The following is a 13,752-nucleotide window of genomic DNA, read 5'->3' as shown; positions in this document are numbered from 1 at the left end:
TAGCAAACTTTAATTGCAAAACCAGCAACCTCTATGGACTTCCAAAAATCCACAAGAGCAAAACTATTTCTGAAGCTTGCAAAAAGTCCACTTCCACCTGTATCACTGTACCACATCCCACTGATCTCAAACTAAGACCAATTGTGGCAGGCCCAAACTGTGAAACACACAGATTAAGCAACTTTATCGATATCCTCCTGAAACCAATACTTCACCACATACCAAGTATTGTTAGAGACGACCTGGACCTACTAAATCATCTACCCAAACATGCCAATAAAGACATTTTCATTGTTTCCTTTGATGTAATAAATCTTTACACTACGATCCCACATCAATATGGACTGGAAGCCATTAAATTCTGGCTAGAAAAATACCCCAATGAGATCCCAGAAAGAATAAAAAACGAATTCATCATCGAGGGCCTTAAGTTTTTCTTTCAAAACAATTTTTTGAATTTTAATGATAACACCTACAGACAGGTATTAGGGACTGCAATGGGGACTAAAGTTGCCCCTACATATGCAAACCTGGTGATGGCCTACTTAGAATTGCAGATCTACGACAAATCCAAAACTAGATATGGCCTGTCTTTCCACCAATACCTGTTGAAGAATTGGAAACGTTACTTGGATGATTGCCTCATCCTATGGTCCCACACACTCGACCAACTCTTTGACTTCAAAACCCTAATCAACAGTGTCAACAACCATATCCAATTTACAATGGAATACAGTCAAGACCAACTTCCTTTTCTTGACATTCTCATCATAAAAAATAGGTACCAGCATTGAGACTGATATTCATTACAAACCGACTGATTCCAAGCAATACCTTCTGTTCACCTCCAATCACCCAAAACATACAAAGACAAACATTCCCTTCAACCTTGCGAGAAGAATTTGCACAATTGTCTCTAATTATAGAACTCGAAATAAAAGACTCGAAGAACTAAAGGCAATTCTTCTCGAAAGACATTACCCAGCATCATTAGTTGACAATGGAATAGAACGGGCCAAGACAATTGCTACCCATGACCTGCGAAAACCGAAACACATACACGGCTCGTTAAATAGTCTCCCATATCTCTCAACACACAATCCTAGAAATGCAGAAGCTTACACAATAATATACAAAAAACATCCCACTACTGAATCAAGACCCACGTCTAAAAAGAGTACTCGCAACCCATAAAATAATAAAAAGCAAAAGACAACCCAAATCCCTAAAAAACCTACTCACGAATGCAAAATTGCTTAACACAAGCCCACCACCTACCGTCAAAAAATGTGGTCGTTCCAACTGCAGGACTTGCATCCACCTCATGGAAGGAACAACATACAGATTCCAGTCGGGACACACTTTTGTCATAAAAAATAACTTCACCTGCGCATCAAAAAATTTACTTTATGCCATTAGGTGTGAAGGGTGCCACAAAGAATACATAGGGCAAACGAGCCTACTCTCAGAGAAAGGATGACAGTCCACCGCCAACAATCGAGGGATCCCACCACAAGACAGATACCACTCAGTGGGCACTTAGATCTCTGTGCACAAAACAAGTCCCCCAAATTCCTAGTTTTCCCATTATACCAATGCTCAGACAACACCACTGACCAAATACGAATAAATAGGGAAAATAATCTTATTTAAAAATACAGACCACAGCTCAACATACTCTAACATGAGCCCCCTCCCCAGGTGCACACTCAAAACAAAGACACACAGATACGTAAAATCACACACACACCAATACAATGCAAACCTCCGACACGAACACACTTACACACATATATACACACACACACAATCACAATATCTCCACACTAGAGCACAAACCCACATACATTTCAAGAAAAAACACATGCATATATACACTTACAATACAATTGTAGCAACCACAACCAACACCCATACACACATACGTAAACAGGTACATGCACACACCTACACACCACTCCGGCAACTACAAATCATATTCACACACGCATATTTGCATACATATGTACACACACATACAAACACCATACGCCCGTTCCCTAGTAAAAATGTCACACACACACTCAAAAGAAAAACACACACAATACAATCCCAACAAACACTCACAAGCACACATGCACAGAAGCATGCACACACAATGACACACCTCACCGACAAATACAAGCCACATAGACGCACTCACACAAACACACCCACACGTATACACACACATACTGCACTAACAATACAAACAAAACTAATCACTCACAATTACAGCGCACACACACATGTACACATATACACCAGGAAACTTCATAAACCATACCCACATACACACATACAAACGCATACCCAGTACCAACATACATGGAACACACATGCACACACATACACATCACCTGGATAAACCCAACGTACAAGGACACCTAATAAATACAACACACACATACTTGCTCACACACACATGCACCCTCATGCACACACATACAGTTGCTCCCTCACACACACATGCACCACAAGGACAATTCAAACACAAACATACTTAGAGACACACAAACTCACGTACGCACACATAACACCCCCACCAACACACAACACAAATAGACATACGCACACATACAGACATACACATACATATGAACCATCACATACACATACGGTTGCTTACACACACACACACACCACAAGGGTGTTTAAAACAACACACTCACTCAGACAGAGAGACACACACACACTCACGTACACACACACTCCCACACTCACGCAAAACACTCCCACGCACACACACAGATGCACACATACATACACACACAGACGCACACATATGTACACACCCTCACACATACATACGGTTGCTCTCTCTCACACACACACACCACAAGGACGATTAAAACAACACATACATACTCAGAAAAATAGATATTCGCACACTCTCACGTACACACACCTAACATCCCCACCGACACAAAAAACACACAAACACACATACACACGCACTCACAAACGCACTCACGCACACACACGAACAAACACATATACACATACACACAAATGCGCACACACAACACCCTAACAAATATTAATCACACACATACACACTCACACAAACGTGCACACACATACACACACCATCCTACCATAGATAAAACACACACATACTCATATACACATGCCACACACGCACACTTACAGACATACACATACATATGAACCATCACACACATACGGTTGCTTACACTCACACACACACACACACACACACCACAAGGATATTTAAAACAACACACCCACTCAGACAGAGAGACACACACACACTCCCACACTCACACAAAACACTCCCACGCACGCACACAGATGCACACATACATACACACACATACGCACACATACGTACACACCCTCACACATACATACGGTTGCTCTCACACACACACACCACAAGGACGATTAAAACAACACATATATACTCAGACAAAGAGATATACGCACACTCTCACGTACACACACCTAACATCCCCACCGACACAAAAAACACACAAACACACACTCATATACACATTCCACAATAAACTCTGGGACCAATAAAAACGGCACACACACACACACACACACACACACACACACACGCACGCACACACACACACACGGACACAAACACACATATATACACACACACATAGAGATGTGCACAAAGCCAGTCCCAAAAACCAGTGAACCATGACAGACTAGCTCACAGACCAACCAAAAATAAAAATAAAATTTAAAAATCCGTTTTAACTCTTCCTTCCTCCCACCCCAGCTAACCAGTCATACTGTCTCTTAAGACAGCAAAACATTCCCTTAATACACACAAGAGAAAAAAGCCAGGTCAGTTCTTCCTCAACTTTTTGCGATTATCAAAGAATATGTATATGTATTTTCATACTTACACTGTTTTAAACATTTTCATCTTATTATCAGAGAATGTGTGATAATCAGTATGTAACATTACAAAGTTCATACAAAGCTTTATACTTTAAATATATTCCTCTTATTATCATCAAAGAATGTATATATGCATTTTAATACTCAAACTGTTTTTTAATATTTTTTATTATTCTCAAAGGCTTTTGAAAATCTTTTTCTAAAAAAGTGAAATCGGTTAAGTAAATAAATATCTTTAAAATTAGTGCATTTTCAAACCTTCTTTCATATATATTTCCACTCGTACGGTATTCCACAACTTTACTTTATTATATATATATATATATATATATATATATATATATATATATATATATATATATATATATACATACATACATATAGACATAAGCCAGAATATAAAATGCACACATCTTGTTATGTACATATGCACATATTCATATCTATGCAAATTTATACACAGATCACAATAAAGTTGATATTGTCAATAATCCAATATAATCGGATCTTTCTCCATTCATGAGAACTTTTACAAATATAACCTGAGCATACATACACATGAACAAGCATTCATATGCACAAACACACATATACATGCATTCACACGCTCGCATACATACATACATACATACATACATACATACATACATACATACATACATACATACATACATACATACATGCATGCATGCATAATTCCAGACCTGGGAATATGCCAAACCGAGAATATAATGCAAGACATGAAAATATTGTGTCAGACATCGACTTATAGAAATATGTCAGTCGAAATTCTCCTCTTAGTACAAGACAATATCCCACAATGCATTTTCAGTACCAGTGCTGACTCCAACATTTGAGATACTTTATTGGTCTGTTGATGGAATCCACTCCAAAGAAGACCTGGATATGAAACGCTCAGCTTTCCCCAAAATGAACTATGCAGAGTATGTTTCCCGAAGACTTGAAGAAAACAGTTATACCGGCATGAAACGTCATACTTTGAACGCTGTACATTTGTAATCCCAAAACAAGGGATTGCGATGAAATACTTAATAAGCAAAAGAGACAGTGAAACCCTTGGAGCTCCAAGATGCGACCAAAAATGTAGATTATGTCATATTTCTGTGGAGGACATCGCACATGTGGTTCGCAGCAGTCCAAAAATCATCCCTATTCGACATGACGTTGATATGAAAACAATATACAAACCCATTTGAAAAAAAAACAAACGCTGGACAAGAATAAATAGAGAGAATCCTCTGTAATTGAATACATCACAAACATCAACACAAAGAATATCGGTAGAACATTCCCATCAAAACATCTGTCAAATGTAAACATACCAGACCGGATATTGTCGTTTGGGACAGACAAGAAAAAATGTGTAACATCATAGAGGCCAGCTGCCTTGCTGAAAGAAATAGAGGGTAACTATGGACAATTGCTTCGAAACATCCAGCTTTTATATCCAGATTATAAATTCACTTTTATACTAATAACAAATGGTGCTCTTGGTTTTGTGAGTAAATGCTTAAATGACAATCTGGATAAGCGAGGGTTTTCTGAGAAATCTACAGCTTACAAGTTCAGCTTACAATATCCAGATTACAGGATATGTAACACACTGCCTAAATACCAGTCTTGAGAAATTAGGTTTCTTGAAACCAGAAAGGAGAAAGCTAATTCGAAGACAGATCCAATCGTCACTGGAAATGTAAAATCTGTAAAACTTTCCAGATGTTTATCATTTAAGTATGTATGAGCATGTCTAGACATGCAACTATATGCATGAGAATACATGCATAAAACGAAACATGCAAATCTGCACATATACATGCATATAAAAATAATCTGTTGTTGATATTGCTGAAATTCCAATGAAGTGCCTTGGCTCTAGGTTAGAAAACAGCTCTTTCTCCATTGGCAAGAAATCTTGAAATAAAACTGAATAATGACATACATACATGCATACATACACACATATACATACATACACACATACATACATACATCCATCCATCCATCCATCCATCCATACATACATACATACATACATACATACATACATACATACAAACGTACATATATATTTTCATTCATATATACATACAAATAGATAAAAGATTATCGACGTACAAAGCACTCTCTTTTATGTGGAGTTACTTATTTTATGCAAATAACCACACGCATCACAACCAAAGAGGGAAAATATAAACAATTTGTTTATATTTTACAGTTTGAAGTCAATAAACACTGAACTCGAGTAAATTAATGTTGAGTAAAATTAAGCATGAGTTAAATTAATCACTCTCAGACAGAAGTCTAAATATGTCAGTGAAAAATACCGGAATCAAAAGTAGCCGAAAGTAAAATAATAAAGAATAAATTTAATCAATATTGTTCAGTAGGTTACAGATATGTGAAGGAAATATCAATAGATATTACAAACTCCTCTTCTCAAGAATACATAAATACATTCCAGAGAAGAATCTAGACTGAGCAATGGAGTTTAAACAAAGTGCAAGCTGACTGGTAGAAATCCTTAAGACGAAGTGGATCAGTCTGAGAATATTACAGGAATGCTTTCGATTCTGTTCCCTCTCTTGGTGCTAGAGTTCCTTCCACTAGTTCCACTAGATAATGTTGTTTCAGACACATTCTTCTAGGTAATAAACAACCTGATTTCAACTTGGGCTAGCATACTGAAGATAAATACAGTAAACGGTTCTATTCTCTCAAGATACAGTAAATCAGAGATATCGTTCAAGGAAACAGTTTATCTATGATATCATTCATATTTTTAATTAATCTCTTTGTCTTCTTTGTGAAAGAACTCTGAATTAGCGCAGAGGAAGGCAGAAGCCACAAACTAACATATTGATTCATTGAAAAATATGTAAAAATAAATGCCAAGAAGATGAATGCTATGAAGAAAAACCTCGTTATAATATTTGCAAAGGGTATAAGGATGGAGTTTAACCAGGATCATAGTTTTTAGCTAGTTGTAAAACGAGGAAGAACAACATACCCTTAAAACAGTCATTCCCAACTTGGGATACACTCTCCACCGGTGGGACCATGAAAAATTGTGGTGGGGCGTGGGATCCAAAATGTTTTTTTTTTCAGTGGGACATGGAATTATGAATATCTTTTTTTCACAGTAATACTACACCTATACTTTTTTCCAACCACCGATGGGGAATGCATTTTTGGGGAAGTTTTAGTGGGTCCAGACGGAAAATGATGTGGGGAAACACTGCCTTAAAATAACATTTTTATCATTGATCTGTTTCTCTGACATCAAAAAGGAATACCACATACACTTAAGGATGGACGGAAATATTTTCTGACAGAATCTGTTACAACGAACGCACAACCAAGAGATGTAACACCAAGATACAGAAGATATGATATTTTATATACATCTATATATATATATATATATATATATATATATATATATATATATATATATATATATATATATATATATATATATATATATATATATATATATATATATATATATATATACATATATATATATATATACATATATATATATATATATATACATATATATATATATATATATATATATATATATATATATATATATATATTATATGTGTGTATGTATATACATAAATATTCTTTTACATTCATTTATACATACACTGATAGATACCTCTATCCATACATACAAACAGACAGACAGACAAAATACAACTTGAGCTTTATGAATATTTAAAAATAAAAATTGTGATACTGAAAATCGAAAGTAATTGGTAATATATTCGTTACAATTGACTGAAAGAGAATCAAAGTGATCGATGTTGGCATGTTCATTGGTTTTCAATAATATAATTGACACAGGTGAAGTGAGGTGATTCTTATTCAGGCAAGCAACATTACTCAGTTTATTGAAAACTTACTGCCACACTACAAAATACGCTTCATAGTTATTACCATAATAACGAGGACTTCGTTCATCGAAACATTAACCCAATTATGTTGAAAAAGAGATCTTTTAAAGCTTCGTTGGTGTATCATATTTTATGAACATTAAAAGATCGACAGGCAAAGTCAGTTGAAGTTACGTGTAAATGTTACGTGTAAAGTTGAAGTAACAGAAACATTTTATGATACCCAACAATACTTAAATCAGTTTAACCACTCAGTAGTTTAGTTACTGTGGAGGCGCAATGGCCCAGTGGTTAGGGCAGCGGACTTGCGGTCATAGGATCGCGGTTTCGATTCCCAGACCGGGTGTTGTGAGTGTTTATTGAGCGAAAACACCTGAAGATCCACGAGGCTCCGGCAGGGGAAGGTGGCGAACCCTGCTGTACTCTTCCACCACAACTTTCTCTCACTCTTACTTCCTGTTTCTGTTGTGCCTGTAATTCAAAGGGTCAGCCTTGTCACACTGTGTCACGCTGAATATCCTCGAGAACTACGTTAAGGGTACACGTGTCTGTGGAGTGCTCAGCCACTTGCACGTTAATTTCACGAACAGGCTGTTCCGTTGATCGGATCAACTGGAACCCTCGACGTCGTAAGCGACGGAGTGCCAACAACAACAGTTTACTTAGTAAGTTTATTACTTGACATCTATAAATACATGGTTCAAATACTGTCAGTGTTCTTGTTGCTCTTTTGTCTTTCAAATGATTGCTTATGTTTATTGTTTACACTAGAGTATTACTCGTTATAAAGTCTGATAACATTGGAAGTATACTTTTGCTACCGTGGGGGATATCAGGAAATATGGCATTATACAATAAATTTATCATAATTTAACATATATCAAATTTCTTGGCACTTATACAAAATAATGAAATGAATACTAAGTTTTAAAAATATTCATTATTCTAAAATAAACTTAAGTTAAACAAATTTTTCATTTGTATATTTGTAGTAAACATATGTTTTTATTTTTCTAAATTTTATCATGATAATCAGCAAGCATGGCTGTGTTTACAAAGCTTGCTTTACAATCATGTATCTTGGGTTCAGTCCCACTGCACGGCAACTTGGGCAAGCCTCTATTACTATAACCCGACCAAAATTTATGAGTGGATTTGGTAGACAGAAACTGAAAGGAGTCCGTCATACATGTGTGTATGTGTGTGTGTTTCTTTTTTTGTATTTGTTCTCCGCCGCCGCTCGATTTACGTCCTTAGCGAATCCGTAGAAGAGATCTATAGAATAAGTACCATGCTCGAAAATTAATTACTGAGGTCGATTCTTTCGTCTAAAACCTTTTAAGGTGGTGTTCCAGCATGACCTCAGTCCAATGATTGAAAGAAGAATAAGTTAAATGATACTGCAAAATTTCATTAGAAATGCGTTTTTCAGAAATTTATAAGTAAACTCATGCTAATCCTCGTATGAAAGCTCATTCTTCCTCGCCCTCTATACACGGTAAAACATGACTGGAGAAACCAGAGATCTATCACAAGGTGTACTGAGACAACTGTTGATAATATGTCAATAGACATAAAGGTTTCGTGTTGTTAGACGGAGAATAGACCAATGTGAAGAGAAGATAAATGATTATTCAAGAACCAAAGAAGAGAAGGTATAATTTTTTATTGGAGGAGATAGTTGGTTTGTAAATACAGCAACTCATATATTACCTTTATCTTACATATTTATAGATGAACAAATTTTATAAACTGTATTACACAACGAAACAAAAACAAAGGAGAGCAATAGTTTGTTTTTAATTGTCAATTAATTGTGGCTTCCCTCTTAATAAGTGGACTGGAAAAGTTTAGCTACATGTATCTTAAGAGAAAACTTATTATCTCGCTTCTGTTGTCTTGGCTAGCGTTCATTTTTATCTGTATATATGTATATCATGCAAATACCTTAAGAGCAAGTAAGCCGATAGTCATAGAAGTACTTATCAAGGCCCATAACTTTGGATTAATTGTTATAACATATCTAGTCCAATATTATAGAAATTGAAAGGAAACATAATTCTGCTTTATATATTATTTCCTATTTTCATTAGAAAATATTACTTAGGGACAGGCTTTGATATGTTTCAAATTCTTGGTAGCCAAATTCGTTTTGATTTCTATCAAACTCCACTTTTAATTATAGCAATTAGTTTCCACCCCAAAATAATAGAGTAATAAAATGCTTAATGCATTCTTAATGCATTCTTAATGCATTCTTCAATAGAGAGTAGAACATCAACATTAAATATCGCCGTCAGATTCACTAGTAAACAACCCACAACGATTTTTTTGAGAATACATCTTACTGTCAGAAATCTTACTATTCCAGTGCAATCACCTACTATAATAGCTAGACAACACTTATTAGTAAGGTTCGTATTTAAAATAAATGGATTTATCAAATTCTGGTTTCGATTCCAACAGACTTATTTTAATTCATTTCTGTGAATTATTTTCTTCCGCATGAATGCCAACAACGCTTAAAACTCTTTTTAGTAGAGACAGCATTCATATCTAATGGTGTCTGAATGCTTTTCCTCCTCTTTTGTTCTAGGATAATCATTTATTTTCTCTTCCTGTTGGCCTACTTCTTTGCCTCTAGCACATAAAACATTATAAAGTATTGAGTAATTATCAATGGGTTTCAGCCAAAGCTACCTAACAACATAGTATGTATGTACACGCACGCGCGCGCGCGCACACACACACACACACACACACACACAAACAAACACACATGTGCATATATATTGATACTTATACACACACACATATATTTATAAATGTATTTATGTATATGTGCGAATATATATATATATATATATATATATATATATATATATATATATATATATATATATATATATATATATGTAAGGAGAGAGAGAGCAACAAAGACAGAGACAGAGAGACAGACAGAGACAGACAGAGACAGATAGAGAGACAGACAGATGTGCATAAATACATACCTGCATATTATAATTCTCTAATATCTCAGTTTGCTTTTTACTCCTCGAGACAAAACTGCAAGAAATAAAATTTCAATGAAATAATTTATTCATTTATTTGTTTATTTACATTTGTTCTACTTTCATTCATTCATTCAAATGAAGTTCGCCTGCTTTTAGCGTAAGCCATTTTCTACGTTATTTTATCATGTCTGTAGACAGAATCATATATAATACTAAATAATCAAGGATCAATCTGGTATCGAACTTTCCTTGCCTCTAGCGTTGTTGCACTATTTCCGGAATTCTTACGTCGATGTTCGTTTATTTATTTATTCCCATCTTATTTTTGTTTATATGTTTTGTTTATTCGTTTTATTTGATACGGAGCTCTGCATGCCAGTTGAAAAATCAATTCTTACGCATTACTTAAGTAATCGTTTGCGATATCAATTTACTTTACAATTTGTATCTCAAAAGATAAAAATTTGGAGACATATAATTACTTAGTCATTTTCTCAAGGTATTTGTCTCTAATTTGAAGCAACTGATGGTTGCAAGAATGTTGACATGTAATGCTGGCTGAATTTTATCAATATATAGTTTTGCTAATACGTAGAACATTGGTTTATTATAAGAATTCTAGCTTTCATCTTCTAAAACACATATGTCAACATTTATCCGTTCACGTTCGTATATTTGTATGTACAAATTTGCCTTGTATGTGTGTATGTACATCAATGAGTGCAAATATTTCCAAGTAACATATACATTGTATTGATTTTAGGAGCAAGTCGTATATGTTTACATGCTGGGTTAATAAAATTTGTAAGTTGCCATGTGCATGTTAAATACATTTTTCTAAATGTGGTGCATTTTATTAAGATGCTAATTGTTTGTTTAAAGTGCATATATTTCTATAATATATAAATATAAGATGCAAGTCAGTGCATGATATATACAATCTGTCAAGATTTTTGTAGAAGGTGAAGCATAGCTATATAATTGATTCAGTCTTCTGTGAGATCTGTCAAGTTGGTTAGATGTTTAGTCAGGTGTATAGAGTATATCTTAGCAACGTGCGCCTGTATGCGCACTATTATTCAATATGCACGTATGCATATGTTTTCCTGGGCGTGCAATACATTCCCATATTTTTCACATCAATCTACATGATATGCTACTACCAGTCGGAAGCAAATGAAACTGAACCTAAGGAAAATATCAAAATATGATTGCCACATGTCATGTTTCTTATGTATAAATGCACACATATGCATTTATCTCAGTAAATTTGTGTTTAGGCTCACGTGAGCAAAATTCGTTTAGAAAGGCATAAACACACTTAAAAAAGGCAATGCCTACGCTTATAGACAGGTATGTCAGTCAACGGCAGCTGACATTAAAGAAAAGTTATATAAACTTTCCGCCAAAATGTTTTTCGAAGTTTCGAGAAGTATTGCTCGTGGATTACAAAAAGTTGGCAAGTTGAACCCTCAAACAAAGCCATCACACTTTTCACATGTAAGAGGCTTTGCTCTGCGAGATGTGCTCTCACTTCCTTTTACTTGTCCTTGCATAACATGCACTGAATATATGCTCGACAAAGGTAATTATTCTTATGTTTTAATTCCTACATACATGCATATATACATGCAGACATTATTCTATATAATTATGTTTTCTTTTCAATTATATTTATGATATTAATGGATATAATAAACATGTTAACTAAACATTCTCTTTGTCCTCCACATTGTAAAGCTTTAAATGACACATACGTCCTCACAGAAATGGGGTGGGGTTAATATAATATAAATATACTTGTACATATATAACATACAAACAGTTTAATATAATAAATATTTGTAAACACACAATTTGTTGTGGTTATACTTGTCTAAAATTAAAGCCTCTTACTTTATTACCAATATTACTGATAAATTAAAGCGATGATGTTGAAATAATAAGTTACGTGGACTTAAACACACCAGCATCGGTTGTCAAGCGATGTTGGTGGGATAAACACAGACACACAAACATATACACACATATTTATATATATATACATATATACGACGGGTTTTTTTGAGTTTCCGTCTACCAAATCCACTCACAAGGCTTTGGTCGGCCCGAGGCTATAGTAGAAGACACCTTCTCAAGGTGCCACGCAGTGTGACTGAACCCGGAACCATGCGGTTGGTAAGCAAGCTATATATATATATGATATATATATATTATATATATTTTATCTATATTATATATATTTATTATATATTATATATATATTGTTTTATATATATAATATACATATATATATATTATATATATTTATATTGTATTTATATATATTATATATATATATGATATTATGTATATATATTATGTATATGTATTATATAAATGTATATTATATATATTATACATATATATCATATATACATATTATATATACATATTATATATCTTATATTATAGATATTATATATATATATATATATTATATATGTTATATATATTATATTATATATGATGTATTATATATATATATTATATACCATATATTATATATTTATATGATATATACATATATATATATATTATATATATTTTATATATATTATATATACTTATTTTATATATCATATATAGTATATTATATATATGTACATATATATATTCATTTGTTATATATATATATATATATATATATATATATATATATATATATATATATATATATACTTGCCAACTCACCCGTTCTTTGGACGGTTTAAGTTGCTTTGGTGGTATTTTCTTCACCAAATAATTGAACTACCGAGATTTATGAGTAGCACGGCAATCTATATTTCTGATTAACCTAAGAGCATAAAACCAAGTTGAAGGCTGATTACTGCTGAGGTCGTTGCACTTTAATGATCATACATCACATA

The 13,752-nt window shown here is 34.0% G+C and overlaps 1 protein-coding gene across 5 annotated transcripts in view; it reads right to left on the bottom strand.

Annotated features, from left to right (window-relative positions):
* LOC106877704 (uncharacterized) overlaps window positions 1-13,752 on the bottom strand; it is a 153,671-nt gene that overhangs the window by 32,439 nt on the left and 107,480 nt on the right. For 2 of the 5 annotated variants that reach the window (XR_016241639.1, XR_016241638.1), the window contains one exon: window positions 10,841-10,895. The exons of the other annotated variants lie outside the window; for them this stretch is intronic. The gene's annotated coding sequence lies outside the window, so the exon portion shown is untranslated. The remainder of the gene's footprint in view (window positions 1-10,840; window positions 10,896-13,752) is intronic. 5 annotated transcript variants of the gene reach the window in all.

Source organism: Octopus bimaculoides, chromosome 4, assembly GCF_046866305.1.
Source record: "Octopus bimaculoides isolate indiv1 chromosome 4, ASM4686630v1, whole genome shotgun sequence".
NCBI lineage: Eukaryota > Metazoa > Mollusca > Cephalopoda > Octopoda > Octopodidae > Octopus > Octopus bimaculoides.
Note: the sequence above shows the minus strand (reverse complement) of the source record. Positions and strands in the feature narration are given on the sequence as shown.